The sequence below is a fragment of the Festucalex cinctus genome, chromosome 4 (assembly GCF_051991245.1).
Source record: "Festucalex cinctus isolate MCC-2025b chromosome 4, RoL_Fcin_1.0, whole genome shotgun sequence".
Classification (NCBI taxonomy): Eukaryota; Metazoa; Chordata; class Actinopteri; order Syngnathiformes; family Syngnathidae; genus Festucalex; species Festucalex cinctus.
This window is the reverse complement of record NC_135414.1, coordinates 19,547,352-19,565,918: the sequence shown is the minus strand read 5'-3', so window position 1 is coordinate 19,565,918 and position 18,567 is coordinate 19,547,352.

Genomic DNA, 18,567 nt, shown 5'->3' with positions numbered 1-18,567 from the left:
ACAATTCTGAGATGGGCCTGATGGAACATTCTGCTGGAAAATAGCTTAAGACCACAGAACTGCTTTACTTACAGAATTGAGCCTTTATGCTAAAAGTGAAGACACAAAGGCACGCATAAAGCTCCATAAGCAAGCACTGATATCATTAGATGTGCCTGAAGTGTAACATGCAAGATCACACATTGCAACTGTGTACTATGGTGGAGAGATTTGAGTGCAATGAGAAATATTCATAAAGCTAACATCCGAATATGAGTATTACTGAAATGAATTATTAAGTGACTTAGTAACTTTGGTGATCTCTCTGGGTTACTTGAATTTCCGCTTCCGCTTCTCTTGGGTTTCCTACTCTCATGTGCTGTCACTTTCGATATGGATCTGCCTGTTTATTTTTCACTCTCACTACCATTCCTCCTTCAGATGAACTGTCACTTCCCCCCCGCTGAATATCAATCCACTCCCCGCAATCTGTCCCCAAGTTAGCGATGCCAAAAGCATGACGGCCTCACTCAATCCACATTTTCCACCGAATGGAATTTGAGGACACGTAAAGAGAACCTTGCTTGGATATGCACATTCCCTCTCATGCTCATCAATCAGGCCCCATGGGAGCTGCTGTGCACCAGATTGGTTTTTAGCTTTTCAGTGAATTGATTGAGAAGAACAAACTTAAAAGTAATGCGTTTGCCGATAAGTTGCCACACCAGCTCAATTTCAAACGGCATTAGGCGCCATGACTGCCTCACGCTATGTTTACTGAGGATTTGGGATTAGAATCAGGACCATCCCCCTTGCCCCACCACCACCACCACCACCACCTTTTCTTTTCACACAATCTAACTATGTAAAAAAAAATACCATGGGAGTGGAACTGCTACTGCTGACAATAAAAGGTAAGAGTTTCTGTGAGACAGTAAAACGGGAGCGTTTGAGGGAAAGTAAGAGGGGGTAGAAGAGCAGCAAGTATTAAAAGAGCAGAAATCCAAATGCTGCAGTCTGACAGAACAGTTGATTGAGTTTCTGCGGTTTTGTGAAGACTTTCCGATATATGGAGCGAGTCACTCTGACGGTTATCAAATTGTGAGAGGGGTCTGACACCAATTCAGATCATATGGAGCAAAAATCTGAACTACAGTCTCCAATTTGTTTTTAATGATGACAAGTTCTGAGGCAGAGATGCAGCATTGCCTCTTCATTTTGTGTTTTGGAGCAATCTTGATTGGGCCTGACTTGATTTGTGGAGTGGAACGAGAGAGAAAAAAAATCTCTTAAAAGCAACGTTTTCTTTTCTTTTTTATTTATTTATTTTTTTTAACTCTACGGGAAGTCAAATTGTGTCACAGTGGCAGATAAGAGAACAGTGAAAATGGTCCTGAGGAACTTCAAAATGAATCGGAAAATACAGAATATTCATCATTATATTATTCACAGCAGATACAATGATGTTCCAAACCCTTGAAAAAAAGACCCCCTGCCATCTTTTAGAAACTGTGAGGGTGTCCGCTAAATGTTCGTGCGATTTTCACCTGTCAATCAAATATACATTTGTTCATACAGTATTCAAGTTAAAGTTAAAAAGTTAAAGTACCACTGATTTTTATACCTAGTTTGAAAAGTTAGCCTATCTTGGACTCAGTTATCAGCAAAATAAAATTTATTTAAAAAAAAAAAAGATTTGTATTACTGGTATTTCTGATTTTGTACATCAAGGACACCCAACTGACATCCAAATGATGAAAAGAGGAAAAGAGCCACTTTGACATTCTTCAACTTTTGAACAATTGATGAAAAAGTGCCTCTCTTTTTCTCCTTCAGTAAACAAGTAGAGCTTGGGTGAGGCCAATACAGACCGTGATGATAATTTTCCTCCTGTTGTAAATTTCTCATTATTGCTACGTTTATGTAAGCATTAGTTTTGTGCTCTCAGTTCATTTATTTGACATTAGAAATTTTGGTAGACAGCTAACGGTCCTTTGGTGCGCCATTTTAAGTCAGGCAAGTTATTGAACAGCTCAGGGCCCTGGAAAGGGGAATTATTGAATCTGGCTGACCTGTCATTGACGGACTCCTGTTTTGCTGAGGAATGACGAATGTCGGTTTGATTATTACAATTTGGTTCAGCTAAAAATAATGAAGGACACTCAACATTCATTGATGCACCCACCTCTGTAATTACATATTTTTGAAATGCAGTCAATACAATAGAATACAAACAGAATATAAACAGAATAGCTGCATTAAGCTGTAGCCAACTCACATCTCTGTAGTCAGTGCCAAAATGAGCAATCTGTAATGAGCAGAAAATCTTTCAAGCAGTGTTTACTTGAGCATTATTAATGTGATGTGTTCACAACTCGGACTTTGGCACAGGGTTAGTGGAGCAAACCTTTTTTTTTTTTTTTTTTTTTTGCTTCAGAAACTGAAATAGCTTTATTCTCTGGGGCGTTTTGAAGATAAATGTCATTTCTTGTTTATTTGTTATTAGTTTCTTTGCATATCTGGAAAAAGTTTTACACCATTACACAACCAATTTGTAAGTTGTAGTAGTAGCAAGCGGTGTCGAACCCATGGGGGATGTGAGTGGCACAACCTCCCCCTTGCCCCCATGCAAACTTTTTCAACACTCAGCCTTTTCACGCTGCTGCATCTGTGATGATTTCATTTTTTTTTTTTTTCCAGTGCAGAATCATCAGCCAAGTTTGCAGAGCTTGTTGCTGCAGGACCATTTTTGAAATGCACAGGGACCTTGGGCTGATATCCTATAGTGCTATTTATTGGTGGTGGCGGCTCATAAATAATAGCGCTGAATTCCACTGGCCACAACCAATAACATTTCAACGGAGTTCCTCTTAAATCTGATGTCACTTCCTGTTCTGCTTAGAGTGGCTTCCGCCCTCAACAGGAACTTTCTATATCCATGTGGCGGCTGCAACATCGATGTGGCGGCCATATTGGATGTTGCTCAGCCAGGCTTCTGCAGTCTAGTTTGTCTTTGTATTCAACTTAGTGAAGTCAACGTACTTCAAGAGGAGAACATGGAACCCGGGCCGCATGGACTTAATCATGTTTCTCAGCAACATTATGGGCATAAAGGATAAAGTGCAACTATTTGACCATGACCATGCGTTTTAGGTTATATTAAAATCATTGGCTTATTGTTGTATACTATGATGGTGGACTGGTTAGAGCATAATTAAAGCATTCTGGTGTGAGTTCGGTGGATTAAAAAAAATAAAATGCCTTTTGTTAATTTGAATTTCATGAAATAATTTAGTTAAAGCTCATTTCAACTTGAAATGTTGTCTTCTAATTATAATTCAAAGCAGATTACCTGAAATACAGGAGGTCGGGTTTTGTCACTTTAGTATCCACACCCTTCTGCCTATTATTCAAAAATATAATTTTAATGAAAATAGTCGCTTGAAGCACCGTGGGCCGTAAAATGAACAATAAGCAATGGCCTAATTTGGTGTCCATATGGACCTCCAGCTTTCAGCAGTTTGGATGTGTTGGACTTTTTTTGGCTTGGAGTTGAAACTTATCACGTACAATCAATTGGCAATCCAATAAGGCACTGCCTCTGCTTTGTTAAGTAAATATTCAAATAGGTTTGATTGGGGATTTGGCTGATTTACTGGGCTACTTTTCACAGCCTTTTGTTGTCACTATAGTGGAATTTGTCATTTGATTGATGTGCTGTTTAGTTATCTTCCAAATTAAAAATAAAAATAAAAATACTGGCTGTTTGGGAAGCTTTATTCAACAAGAGATATTACATCTGCCAAGGAGGTTATGTTTTCACCTGTGTCCCTTTGTTCATTTGTAGATTTCTGTTCAAGGGCATGCACAAACTGCAGCGGGGAAAACTTGATGTCATAATAGATTGTGGGCTTTAAAATAAGTTCTCAAAACTTCTTCCATATTACTGACTGATTTTAGATCTGAGGTAGACCCTAAATCACGATCATTCCCCAACATGTTATTGTCATCCGAAATGCCCTAAAGAAATAAGAAACTTAACACAGAAGAAAATAACACTTGATTTGCTATAGTTTCTTTGAGTAACACACCAAACGTTGAAAATAATTTTGGAGTCGAAATTATTATGGCATTTTCCCACAAATTAAAAAAAGATCACAGGTTTCTGAATGAAATGTCCATATATGCTCGAGCAAGATTCAAACCCTGAACCTTAAAACTGTGAGGCAGATGTGTTAACCAATAGGTGGCTGTGACTACGTTTACATGCAGGCAATGACCCTTTCAAAATATTTAAAACCCAAATACAGTATTACCAATATTTGTGTTTTGAAAGGCCATGTAAATGCACAAAAACCCGAATAGGACCCCTGGGTTACCCTTTTTTGTCACCAGAATATTTGTTCATATAAACGCGAACGGAATACTTCGATTGTGGGGTGTGTGTTTCTGGCACACGACTCACGGGAAAAACACAACCAGGGTAGACAAACATGACGACGCAGCAAGGAAACACACTTTTATGCTTGATGCTTGTCATATGTTCTCTTCAAAATTATTCTTTACCCTCAAGGTTAAATTCTCTTCTTTACAGACCCAAATGTAATGAGTTCGGAAATGGCATTTTGTGATGATTTAAATATAAAGTTAGCAGTATGCTGTAAACTGAAATTAAGCATAACGGAATGGGGTAATTTATTTGATTTTTGATTTTTTTTTTATGCTGGCAAAATATTTCAATTAGGACAATATCGCAAGCTACCATTAAGGTTAATTGATTATTTATTTATTTATTTATTTATTTATTTATTTATTTATTTATTTATTTATTTATTTATTTATTATTATTATTATTATTATTTTATTATTATTATTATTATTTTTTTATAAAGCAATGCATCTTGTTTACTTCCGCTATGTCCTCAATTCTAAACAGAATGCTCCCAGTGTGAGATGAATAAAAGGCTCATATTTTATTCTAGTATTTTCAGACTGCCAGTCAAAAGTTGCGATGCCTGTTTACTATTATGAAACCAAAAGGACACTTCGATCTTCAAGTTCAAAGCCCTTTGTTCGTTAGCTTTTGTGTTGATTCCCTCCATCTAGTTCTAAGCTTGAAGAAAGCATAGAAGAAGATTGTAATGGCAATAAAACGTGATAGAAAAGAAAGACGCATTATGTAAATCCAATTTGTAGTAACAAGGTTGCAAGATCCATGCAACAAGTATGAATAATGTAATACAGGTTAAGGTACATCATAGAACTATGTTCAAAAAAGACCACAGAAGTCGACTTGAAGCCCTTTTTATTAGGTTCCCTTTGCAGGAACATGACATTTTACGCCGGATTTCAGCTAGCGCTCCTTTTGATTTAGGAAACGGCGACACCCACGCTCCAGCTGCAAGATTGGAGCAGAATGTCATCTCCTGTTGAATACTGCATGTGAATATTAAAACTACAAATGAGTTCATCTCTATAAGATTGATGATGGGTTTTGTCACACTGTGTCCTCTAGATAATGGCGCTGACAAGCTGGAAGTGCGTTCGTGAAAGGCCTGTTGAAAGTGTAACGCTGTTACAAGGCTTTGAAACTGCCCTTTTCCTACCAACAGTTTCTCTTGGTGCTGATTTAAAGGTGCGGCCTCCATTAAGGCAATATTATGAACACAATGAATGTCCCTTGGTAAGTGAAGATGCCTAATATGCGCTAAGGTCAATTACTCCTTAAGCAAGGGGAAATTATGTCGACAGTCTTATAGTTTGATATGGGTGAAGGTAAGGTTATATGACAGCAAATAAAGTAGTGATTTGCAAAGGTGATTGCTTGCTTCGTAAACACTTTCTTGGCCTGCGCATGCACACACTAGTTCTGATTGCTTATTGATCACGAATGAGCATCCTAGTGAGCAGAGATCAGCTCAAGGTTACAAAAGGTCAGTCAAACAGCCTACTGCTGGGTTGTGGTGATATGTTCAGTAAAACGGGTGTTTTTTTGTTTTTTTTAAGAGGATTTAATGCATTTTCTTCCGCTTTTCATGTTTGTGTTCTAGCCACCCTAAGCCAGCCCCTCTGTCACATATTGGATACTAGGTTTTTGCAATATGGCAATCGAGGCACGGAGGAATTGGTTGTTAAAAGTCAGGCGATGGTAAACATTAGTGTTGTTCCGATACCCTTTTTTGGCCCCTGATACCGATTTCGATACACAATTTTGCAGTATTGGCCGATGCCAATACCATACCGATACCTAGTTGTTGTTATTTCTCCAACAAGAATAAGCTGCCCTGCCATTAGTTCAGAGAATTCAAGCGGCAATAGGATATATTGCATGCAGTAAACACGTCACACATCAGTGCACAAGCAAGACACAAGATGCTGCATACAAAGTCCTATATTAGCGGCGGAAATAATGGTATCGGCATGTCACTTGTTAATACTTGCCGATGCCGATACCACAGTTTGAATACAGTATTGGGGCCACTCTAGTAACACTCGTAAACATTCAATGATAATAGGTTCGTGACCTGCTGATGCGCATGTAACTAAACCTCTGGTTTATTGGTCTGGAAAAACTCAAAGATTGACGGGTTTGGTTGCGGATGAGGTTGATTGAGGTTCTGAGAGTGTTGTTCTCGAGATCCGTCTTGGTCTGGAGACCACTTTTTAAGTCTCATCTCAGAATCAAAGGCATTTTTCCTTGGTCTTATCTCGGGCAAGGCGGATTTTTGATCAAGATCGGTCAAGACAAGGCCAGTAAGCAGTAAGAAAACGTAGAATGCGGGTGTTATGGTGCCTTTTTGTGATTTTTCTTTTATGCATACTTTCTTGGTCTTGTCTTGCTCTCAACCTCCGAAAAGCCTTGGTCTTGTCTTGGTCTCGATAGTCTCTTGTCTCGATAATATGCATATTCATTAAGCAGTAACATTAGCGATTAATTCTCCAGCTCTATAAATAACCAAGCAGAAAAGATTTGAATTTTATCAAAATGAAACAAGAGCAATCAGGCTATGTCCTGAAGCTTCTTCATTATTCTCCATCCTTACCCTGACAACAGCCGAAATTATCAATAATTCCACCGCAAAGAGATCCACTTCATTGGGAATGTTAAAAATGGACAAGGGAAAACAAGATAGAACATGAAACACAACAAAATCCAATCTAAACAATGCAGAATTCAACAAAAACACAGATCATGACGCCATGTTTTCCATTTATTTTTTTTCTCCGCGGGCCGGAAATAAAAAGGTTATTTATTTTTACTCTTCATGGAATATTTTCACCTGTTTTGGTGCCGTTTTTCTCAGACCCTATTTATTTGTTGTGCCAAATACAAAGAGAAGACAAATGTAGGTGCCAACTCTTAATTTTTTTTAATCTGGGAAGCCAAATTGGTTGTTTATCAGTCGAAGAGACAAATTGCACTCTGGCCCTAAGGTGAATGCTGCGGACTTGTGAAAGTGTAATGTGAAGGTGAGGGTCCACATGGAACTTTAATTATTTTTGCGGGATGTAGGTTTTTTAAGGGTTTTATGTTGTGTTTTCAACATTATAACCCAAAGGTCATAGTAATCGCTGGCTTTTTAGAAACATTTTTATTATTATTATTATTATTATTATTATTATTATTATTATTCCATACTGTCAAATAAGGCTTTCATAGGTCATGTAAATTGAAAATAAACATGAAAACATAAAAATTAGCTGTCAAGCTAGTATGAATAAGAATAAATCAATGCACAGCGATATGGCACACTTGAATACTGTGTTGTTTTTCATGAGAATTATAGTTACTCTTGGCAGTCCGGTGTTCTAATCTATAGGTTCTTAGAGGAAAACGGGACGAGCATAGGATTGTAAACCATATTTCAAAGGAGCAGGCCAAGATAAAAACTCTTTAACATTCCAGCTCGCCTCCATTCCCCAGCTGTGTGTATCAATCATTCTCTAATATTCCCAGCATGTCTTCAGGGTCTCTCTGTTAAGGCCCTAGAGCCCAGCTTATGGCATCCCTCAGATCTTCCTCCCTTTCATGTGAATGCACACTTGGATTCAACATTTCTGAACAGCACTGAGATTTAAGGTTGTCTTTCAGTATAATGTTTGCCTTTCTTTTGTGTGTGGTGAAAATACCCCCACTGATTTGAGAAACAGAAGCCACAAATGAGCTCGGTAGAGTTGAGATTCAGAAAATGTATCTAAACTTCATCAAGACGTGTGATTGACTTGCTGACCAGGCTACGGAGGAGTCTGCCTTTTGCTGGATCGACAGATGGATAAAAGGACTTGGATCAAAATGAACGAAACATGGACAGAATTTTCTGGTATCTGATTTTTTTTTTTATAACTATCCTCAATAAGACGGGCAAGCTAACGGTATTGCATTGCTGCTGCATTTACGGAGTCATGGCTAACAGCGGACTTATTCCTCCTATTCTGTTTTGTTGTTAGAAATAAAACACCCAGTACCATTGACAGAATACCTGGAACCGTTGCTACAGTTATTGATGATTACATTGACAGATGAAAACCCACTTCCGGCACTGCTTAGACTGTAAATTTTTCAAAGCTTCCCATCAATCATCAACAAAATGGGCGCTCGTCATTGACGGATTGATGGACCTCCATCAATATTGACGGAATGACCACCTCTGTGCATCAATGCACGTATTGGAGTACAGTACCATGAGAGTGCCCTAAGTAAACCAGTTTTACTTAATTGGTCTTTTTTTCATTTATCTATGCCAGCATATTTGTAATGGGCAAAAACGTTTTGTTAAATTTATTTGCTTGTCTGCCGTCAGGGTTTTCGCATGTAAAATATGCGACTTGGTCAACAGAGGTTGGGAAATGCTGCATTACATAACTGACACAATTCTTTATGGAAACAGAGTAAAAGTGAGGATTCTGACTAGAGGTACTTGAGGACTTGGAATGTCCCTCCATTTCTGTCAGCACGGAGTCAGGATACTGTTTGTTGTTTTACTATTTACATTCTTGTTAAGACTGAGCTTAGCTCATAGTTTTATTGGCATGAATTCAAGGACCTAGAAAGTGTGGAGACAGATGAGGTAGTGGTAGCGGAGAGCTCAAAGCTGTGGGTGTCGACAAGCAGATTCTGACAGACTTAGAAGTGACAACAAGCCTGGCAAGTGGAGCAAGTGATACTGGCTGGAAATGCCGCACAACAAGAGAGGTGATTACCAAGCTTTAAAAGAGTGTAAGATCTGTGAAGCAAATGTCACCAAAGAGGTGCTTGGACAAACTGACAAAGAGTGGATGGAATTGGCCGGGGGTAAGTAATATTGTGGAAGTGCAAATGGGAATGAGGTGTAGAGAGGCATGAAGAGGTTTGGCCAAGCATACTCACGATGGAGGAAGGAAAGAACCGAGAGGAATTGGGTTGGGAGGTGGGGGGTTGGCACACAAAGTCAGCAGCTTTAAATTTGCTTTACTTTTTATCATTGTAAATTATTGCACAAGTTTGCCAAAATGATGGTAGATTTAACTTCAAATTTATTTTGTTTAATATGACACCCGTCTAACGCGGATGTTGTTTTCCGCTGGGTGGAACGCTGAATAAGGAAGTAGTGAGAAGTAGTGATGGGAACAACAATTCTTTTGAGTGAACTAAATAAATAGAATCAATATAAAAGCCTTGTTCAAAAGATTTGTTGAGCCAATTTGTTCAAATCTATTATGGAACTATTAGCTATCTTAGCTACATTGTAATGTAAGCAAATGTTATTTGAATATAAATGTCTATTAAGGCAACTATTGATTCATAGTTTCATTTGTACTTTTAATTTTCACAATTTTCAATGAAGGTTTTTCAAACTGCATGCAACAATATGGCATGGATGATTGACCAGAAAGTAGTTACAGTGATAATTTGGTATATTTTTGTTTTTAAAATTGAACATGTTTTCATAATGTTGTTTAGCTTATGTTTATAATGTTTATTCTAAATAATGTATATGATTGATGCGTTATAGTAATGAGTCGATGGGGACGGGTCTCGAATAAGCTTCGGCTTCTACCCGTCAGCCCTTCTTTCGGATGTCAATGTTGCAAATGATGTGATGTGATCGATGTAAGCTGTAATGTTTCCGAAAGGAAAAAATGAATAAAATCAACTATGTAACTATAATATATTGAGTTAATGCCTATCAGTTTGCCATCACATTGATTCAACATACATGCTTTCCTGTTCATGTATTGCAAAATAGCGTTTTATTGTATTGAACATTTGCACGTGATGTCACTTCCGCCATGGAAACGCTTCTACACTTTTATAAGCTTTGAAATCAGCTCCAGTGTAAGGAGATACATTATTGACAACATAGTGATACAGGTCGTGAAGTCTGGAAAAGTCGGCGATTTGATTAGGTCCGTGAAGACAGCAGGGGGCAGAAGGTAAGGTCTATTTTCAAACCAGCCATCTCCAGTTTCTGTAAATATCGCCCTCCATGAGCACATACTAAAGTCTAAGTCTTTTAAGTCTCTTAAGTACCTAAATCGCTCTGCGACCCGTCCACTTCCATTCAAACGTCATTTCCTTCCGCCGTCCATGGTGGGGCAGTCACGTGATCACGTGACGTCAGTGCAAATGGTCAATACGAAATAGTAAATATGAATATTTCATAAATTTGTTCGTACCAATACAACTAAAATGATAGCTCAGGAAAAAAAATGTAGTACATGCAGTACTAGAGATTGCATTAGTTTATGCATGGACATAAACATTCAAAGATCTGTCCCGAAAGCGCAGCTACAGGCTAACCCCTCAAGTCATGTATTCTGAGGACTGTTACAGCTGCATGGCCACCAGATGAGCTGCAAGTAGACAAATGGAGAAGAAAAACACAGCATGGGGTCATGGCGAGGTAGCAATGTACCTCTCACTGGGTAAATAAATAAGCCATGATTCTGTCTACTGTGCCGAATATTCATCACAATAATAGCCACCTTGGGCTTGGTTAAATGTTCCAAGGAAACATCAAGGTCAGTCTCTCCCTGCCCTAATAACATAACACACTTTAGAAAATGTCTGATTTGCCTCACTGTGTAGTCATTCGAAAAAGGCTCCTGGAGGAAACTCGTTTTGGAGAAATTACACCATTATTTGAATAATTCATACCTTTTATCAACTACATTGCCTTGAAGTTGTCAGTTTTGTCATAAGAAAATGTAGCCCAGTGCTGGTCATGTTTATATCAGCACCAAATGTTTGACAGTTAATGGTTGCAATGAATCCACGGCAAAAGAACCCTTAAAATTATTGATCTTATCACTGCGTCTTCTATGGTATTGCATCTTGCACATCAACAATGAAGCACCCTCATGAGAATCTTCCGTAATATCTTTTACCACATCTTTATATTGCTTTTGTCGCACTCCCTGCTATCACTTAAAGTCTCAAAAGCATGTTTTTTAATGCCATGCGGTTTCTGTGCCCTTGCATGCACCATTTGATTATGGTCTACAGAAGATATATGAGTTGGATGATAGTGGACTATGATTTTATGCAATTGAAGCGCAGCAGTTTGAGTGTGCTGTAGTTAAGTGTCGTTTTTTAGAAGAATGCACTTGATGATACAAAGCAACATTTTTATTTGTATTGTGGTCACATGGGTTAGAACACACACTAAAATTAAAGCTCTGTCATTATTCATTTTTTTTTCCTCCTTAAAATATATACCGGAACCTTGAGGGTACTTGGGGGAAATTTAATTAGCTTGATCCAAAAATCATAAAAAGAAAAAAAAAGGATTGAATAAGGTTTGCTGTCCATCGGCATGACACATGATCATCTTTCTGGGCTCTGAAGACGAACTAACACTTAAGGTGTGGAGAAGTCTTCATGGCATTATAATGAGAAGCGTGAGAATGTACCCACTGCTGCAGGTCAGAAAGGTGTCAGTCATCTTGGAAGTTTTGAATCTTTGAAGAAGGTACCAAAATTGCTGAGACAATTTATGTATACATTTAATGAAAAATTGCCATTGAAAATCAGACATTGCTTTAATAATAAATACAATTATTTGACCATAGGGACAATGAAGGTTTATCCACTAATTAGCATCACAGGTATGTTCAAACTTGTAATCAGACAGTTGGCCTATTTAAAGGGTGATAAGATTTCACTCTGCTGTTTGTGATATGATGTGTACCACACTAAAAACACAATCAGAAGAAATGAAGGAGCAAGTTGTCTTGCACTTTAAAGGTTTAGGCTATAAGACCATCTCCAAGCAGCTTGGTTGCTCCTGTGACTACAGTTGCTGTTATTATTCAGAAATGTCTGAACCACAGGTCTCTAGCTAACCTCCCTGGACATGGCCGCAGGAGGTAAATTAATGACAAATTGAAGAGTCGGATATTATGAATGGGTACAAAAGAGGCCAGAACAACCTCCAAAGGTAATTAACTCATTCACTGCCATTGACGGAAAAAGACGTCAAATGATGCATTTTTGGGCTGGCAGTGAATGTGTTAAAGGTGAAACCGAGGTCAAGGCACATCAGTGTCAGATCGTGCCATCCATCATTGCTTGAGCCAAAGTGGACTTCATTGGAGATGCCCGAAGACTTCACTGTTGAAAATAAACTGGAATTTGCCCAACTCCATGTTGACAAGCCATGAAGCTTCTGTCCGATGGACAGAGGAGACAAAACTGGAACTTTTGGCAGGGCACTTGATGGACTTGCTGTTCTTTGTGACCAATTGTTAGATGTGTAAAAAGAATGCTGATATATTAATACATAGTCAACAAAACTGTTTGTCTTACAAATTTGTAAATCTGACTCTGATATCAGTGGTTCACCAACCATAAATCTAAACTTGATGTCAAGGAATATATAAGTAATTAGGGCGGTTCAATTGTGTTACGAATGAAGTAATTGCATCAGACCTCCTCCTGCCCCGTCTCTCTCTACATTTTATAGAAATGGAAATTCCATCCTGACCCTTTCACCTTGTGCATTATTCAGGTGAGCAGTATACGTACCTACTATTTCTCTGGCATTGTAGCCTAGGGCCCGGGTTTTTAGCATGTGTTGAAACCTTTGCTAGGCTCTGGAGATTCGAGCTGGGGATTTATTACCCTTCACACACCCTTTTGGCTTCTTGAAAAATAACTCCCTTTGGATTAAATGTTAAAGACTAAGGCACTCCCATTTTGTAAGGAAACTAAATTAACCTATGCACTCTGAAGCGCTCATTTTCCACCTCACATGCAAATCTAAAAAGTGAATCAAGAATAATGTTCAATCAAGTGACAGCTGGAGAGTACATTGCAACCACCCACACAAACAAGCAAGTGCTTTTTAATACCAACCCATAGCATATCAACTCTTTACTTAGAATTTTCACAGTAAATGTACTTCAAATGAAAACGAGTGTAATCTTGACATTGCTATTATTAGCGCTAGGCTGCATTTACAAAGAAAGGCACAGGCAACCCCAAGACACCGAACATGACGCAATTAACACTTAAAAGAATTAATGAATGTCACACAGTTAGAGAAGCTGCAAGCTTCTCCTCCTGCATGAGTAATGAATGCTTTATTAGTTCTTGAACATGAAGGCAAAAGGGCTCCTGTTCATTGCCGCGGTTATAGTATACCTGCCACGCTCGGTTAAAGAGGACGGTTGTTAGCTTTGATGTATGGCCTCCTGTCACCTCAAAGGAAAGCGAATCAAGCAGAGACGCTAACCAGACAGTTTAAAATGTGTTTGAGGCTTCAGATTATTATTATTATTATTATTATTATTATTATTATTATTATTATTATTATTATTATTATTATTATTATTATTTATTTTTTATTAGTTTTGCTAAATCGATTGGATCATTGCACCTGAAATTGTGTTGCAGTGTTGAATGTGGATTTGCCAAAATAGTGGACAAAAACAAAGCTTAAGGAAATTACACAGTCCACTGAAGCTTGTAAGAAACGACAACATTTGGAAAGAAAGGGGGAAAATTTCACTAATTGCAGAAGTGGTCATGATTCCATGGGTACGCAAGACAGCGCCGGCTGCTTCACTCCCCCTTGCTTTAATTGCTTTATACCTCCCTCCCTTATACTACCCCTACATATTCCAGGGCACAAATATTTGACTTTGCCCAGGCAATGGAATCGCAAAGTAAATTGTGACGCAATATCGTAATATTTTGCAGACGCTAGCTAATAATAATAACATGATACAGAGCGTGTGGTAATTGGAAGAAAATACACTATTTTATATAGCCATATCAGCCTTGAGGAAAGAAGACCTTGGGAAAATACACAGTAAACCCATATTTCATATATATATATATATATATATATATATATATATATATATATATATATATATATATATATATATAGAGAGAGAGAGAGAGAGAGAGAGAGAGAGAGAGAGAGAGAGAGAGAGAGAGAGAGAGAGAGAGAGATTTTTTTTTTAATCCCACATACAGTATTTACATGTTTTGTATTTTTTTTTCTTTTTTTGGGGGGGGTGAGAGTATCACTACCATTTCGTGTATCTACTATATCCGTCACTGCAAGATAAGGGTATATGACATGTCATGTGTATCAGAATTTCATAATTTGTCCCACTCCGTACAGCACTTCCAGTGTGTGATGCACGAACTGGCCATACAGTCGTCAGTTCGTCTTATTCCTTGGCATTTTGCCTCAGCAACAGCAGTTTTCAACATTTATTTGTAATTTACCAATCAAATGCATTTTATTTGTGCGCTCTTCCATGTGATGTCAAATTTCTATCAACTGATTTCCATCCATCCATTTTCTTAACCGCTTACTTATTGATTTTTTTTATTTATTTATTTATTTATTTTTTTGCCAATTGTGATGGGGCAATTTCCCTCAATCCTCTTTCATGCCAAGCTCATGTTTTCAAAGGTACTGGTAAACAAGCTTTGGGACAGCCGTAAAGCAACCCCATTTTTCATTGAGACAAGAACACCTCCCTTGTTCTTTGTTCTGGATTTATGGAACTCCCTCAGTGCTCAATTGCATTCAGGTTAGTTTTACCTGTCACCCTCAATTTGCAATTAACTGTGATAAGTTATAACAAGCGAGAAATGAGCTGTGTTCATTTATTGATGGCTAACATTAATACACTAAATATACACAAATTGGATAGCAGGTTGGACAAACATGATGCTTTCACAGACTGATGCAAAATTGTAAACCATTTTCAAAGTATTATTACTTGATCCTTTAAATAAATATTAAACAGTTTCTAAGGATGAAAAGAGATGATGACTCCAAGACAAAACAAGAAAAATAGAAGAATGGGTATCTACTTTGGGCCCCAAATTGATCTAACCCGGAAAATAAGGCTCCTAATTCTTAGTGGCCGACACAAATGCACTTTTAAATTTAAGAAGTGATTAAGCCATCAACGTAGTGCATGGCACCAGAATTTGTATTGTGACATTAGATTAAATGAAGATGAATTCTTGTCAATTAATTTGTTCATGAAATCCAGTGGATCTGTGAAATGTCAGAAGGCTGAGAGAGAGAAGAATACACACTAATGCTTGTTAATATTCTGCCCTGTTTTAATCAAGCATAATAGTCGCACCATCACTCAATGGATTCCGCCTGGCGCACTCAATCAAACTAAAAATCTTTTTCACATTCGGGATTTTGATATATATATATATATATATATATATATATATATATATATCTCTCACTGAAGCATGATCAACCACTTTTATTAAAAGACACAGAGGCGAAATTGTTATTTTCCCTAATACACATTTTTCCTATAACAATGAACAAAAATTTAATCAGTTGCATTATAAATGCAGTTAATGATCATGATAAAGTGCAAAATGTGAGGTCTCCAAAAGAAAATCTATCAAGTAATTACTTGCTTGTTATTCCTGTGGTTTATAGGTCCAGACTTGCACAATCACTGTAGGGCCCAAACTATAAAATAATAAATCGTTTTTGCTTGTTTTCTTGTTGTAAAGAGACGCTATATTTATAGCTAAATGTGCTACGCTGGAAATCTACTTATTACTACTCATTACAAAAACAAAGTAAGAAAATGCAAACAATAAAGTAGACTTTTTCCTCGCCCTTCATCTAATAAAGACCTCTTTATTATTCAAGCCATAAACTCTGCCCGTGTGTGGATTTCATCTGTGTACACACATTTCCTTTCATTTTCCACAGTAGAATGTAATTTTTAGCTTGTAGTACAGGTTTGAATCTATCTACCTATCTATCTATCTATCTATCTATCTATAACATCATATGTTCATTCGTCATGATTTTCATCATCGCAGATGAAAACAGTGTACTGTACACACAATTCGATTGTGCCCACGTGTCTGTTTCAAACGGACAAAGACATGCTTCAAGAAATGAATTGTTCAATTATACATAGCCAACCTAACGTATCACAGAAGTACATTTTTACATTGTTAAAGAGCTTCAGCATATTGATCCAAAAATAAACGCGGGTATTTCTTGAAAAGACTTTTTTCAGTTGATTAACACCGGCCAGGGGCAATGAAGATAAATTTGTTGCATGTAAAGAGTGCTGCACCACAGTGCAGTGTCATTATGTGTGGCTGTTAAGTTATGTGCAAAGCGTCTTTGTGAAAGGGGATTTTAAATCAGTGGCTGTGATTATGATGAATGCTCTCCGAGCAAGACACACTGTCACTATTTTTAATGCCTTGAAACAGCTGCTTTTCCACCCCAGTGAACAGGAAGCTTTTCTTTGCAAAATACATATTTGATACCAAAAGTCCACAGCCAAAATTAGAAACTTCAACAAAGTTTTTTTTTTTTTTAGAAGTCATTTTCCATTATAGTCACCTGTATTTGAAACATTTGTCATTTTAAACTAACCCAGTAGGTCTTACCTTTTGCACGATCACATTAAAGTTCGGTAAATATTGCTGATATATCAGCGGCATGACAGATTTTTCATTCTATCTTTTCATTCTTTCGCGCTATTCCTTTGTATCGTATCCTTTGTAAATATTTGCCTGGATGCTTAGACACTCCCCTTCTCAAACCGAAAACCAGCAGGACACCGTACTTCTCTTCACACATACCTCGAAGACGAAATAAACTATTATTCACTCCGATAATAAATGATACCAGCAAATCAGAGGACTGTATTATATATACACAAGCTCAGAGAAAAAAAATGCTTTTCAAGGGTGTTTTTGGGGAAGGCATATTATGCACAGGTGTGTGTTACTCACGGTATTTTACGGTACATTTATTCCGCAAATACAATATAAACTGAATTCAGACATATTAATCTTAAAAAAGCTGAGACCTTTCAGTCAACAAAAGCTGATGAAGGATTCTTAGAATTGACTTAAAGTATCACCTTGCCTTTATTATACCCAGTTGGAAGATCAACATGATAATTAAACAATAATTTGATATTTTCCATGGTTGTAACGCGATATCCATGGTGTCAACACAGCTCAAGTGACATCAGAAATGAAACAATCAAAACACTCCCGATCTAATTATACATGATCTTATTTTGTCCTTCACTTCTCTTCTATCTGCATTGATTTAATTTGCGCACGTGTTATGTTAAAAGCTTTTCAACATGTGGTTGGATAAATATGCAGATAAGCCTCTGAGAGCTGCACTCGTGCTGCAGTGTCTTCGCAATGTATTCATGGGACACTTGGAAAGGTCAGTTTGAAGGTTAAGACTTCACGCTGAGGTTAAAGAAAGAAAAGGGTCAAAGTCAAGTTTTTTTTTCCTCCAGGCTTGTTATGTTTTCTTTTGGTCCACCACAGTATCAGTGACGGGCTGAAGAGTTTTGGGGCTGCTGAGTCGCGACTTACAAGCGCACGTTTCGGTCCCCAGTTTACGACAGAAATAAATGTTTGATAGTGCTAGTTTTCTTTTTTTTTTTTTTTTTTTTTTTTTTTTTTTTTTTTTTTCTTTTGATAGTGCTAGTTTTCTGTCAACAGTCCACTAATCGATTGTGTGTTCTTAATTTTAAATATGCAAAAGTAACAGTTATTTACATACATACTGCACAGTCTACAAGAGAGTGTCGTATTATGTGTTGTCCGGTTTAGTTGCGTGCAACCAATTTGTGATTCTTGTGGCAAATGTTTGGACGGTTTATAGGTACGAAATACTTTCTTAGACTTAGACTTAGACTTAGACTTGACTTTATTGATCCCTTTGGGATGGCTCCCTCTGGGAAATTTACATGTCCAGCAGCAATGAGAACAGATAATAAAATACAAAATAATTCAATAAATAAATAAATAAGGTTATTACACCAGAGATTTAATTAATAATAATAATAGTAAAATGAAAAATAAAAATTCAATCAATCAATAAATAAGGTTATTACACCAGAGATTGAATTAATAATAATAATAATAATAATAATAATAATAATAATAAGAAGAAGAAGAAGAAGAAGAAGAAGAAGAAGAAGAAGAAGAAGAAGAAAAATAAAATAAAAAATAAAAATTCAATCAATCAATTGTTATGGTCCTGTATTTGTTCATTTGTGAAGATGAGGATGGCAGTTGCTATGTCCCTTGCGATTGTCACTCTT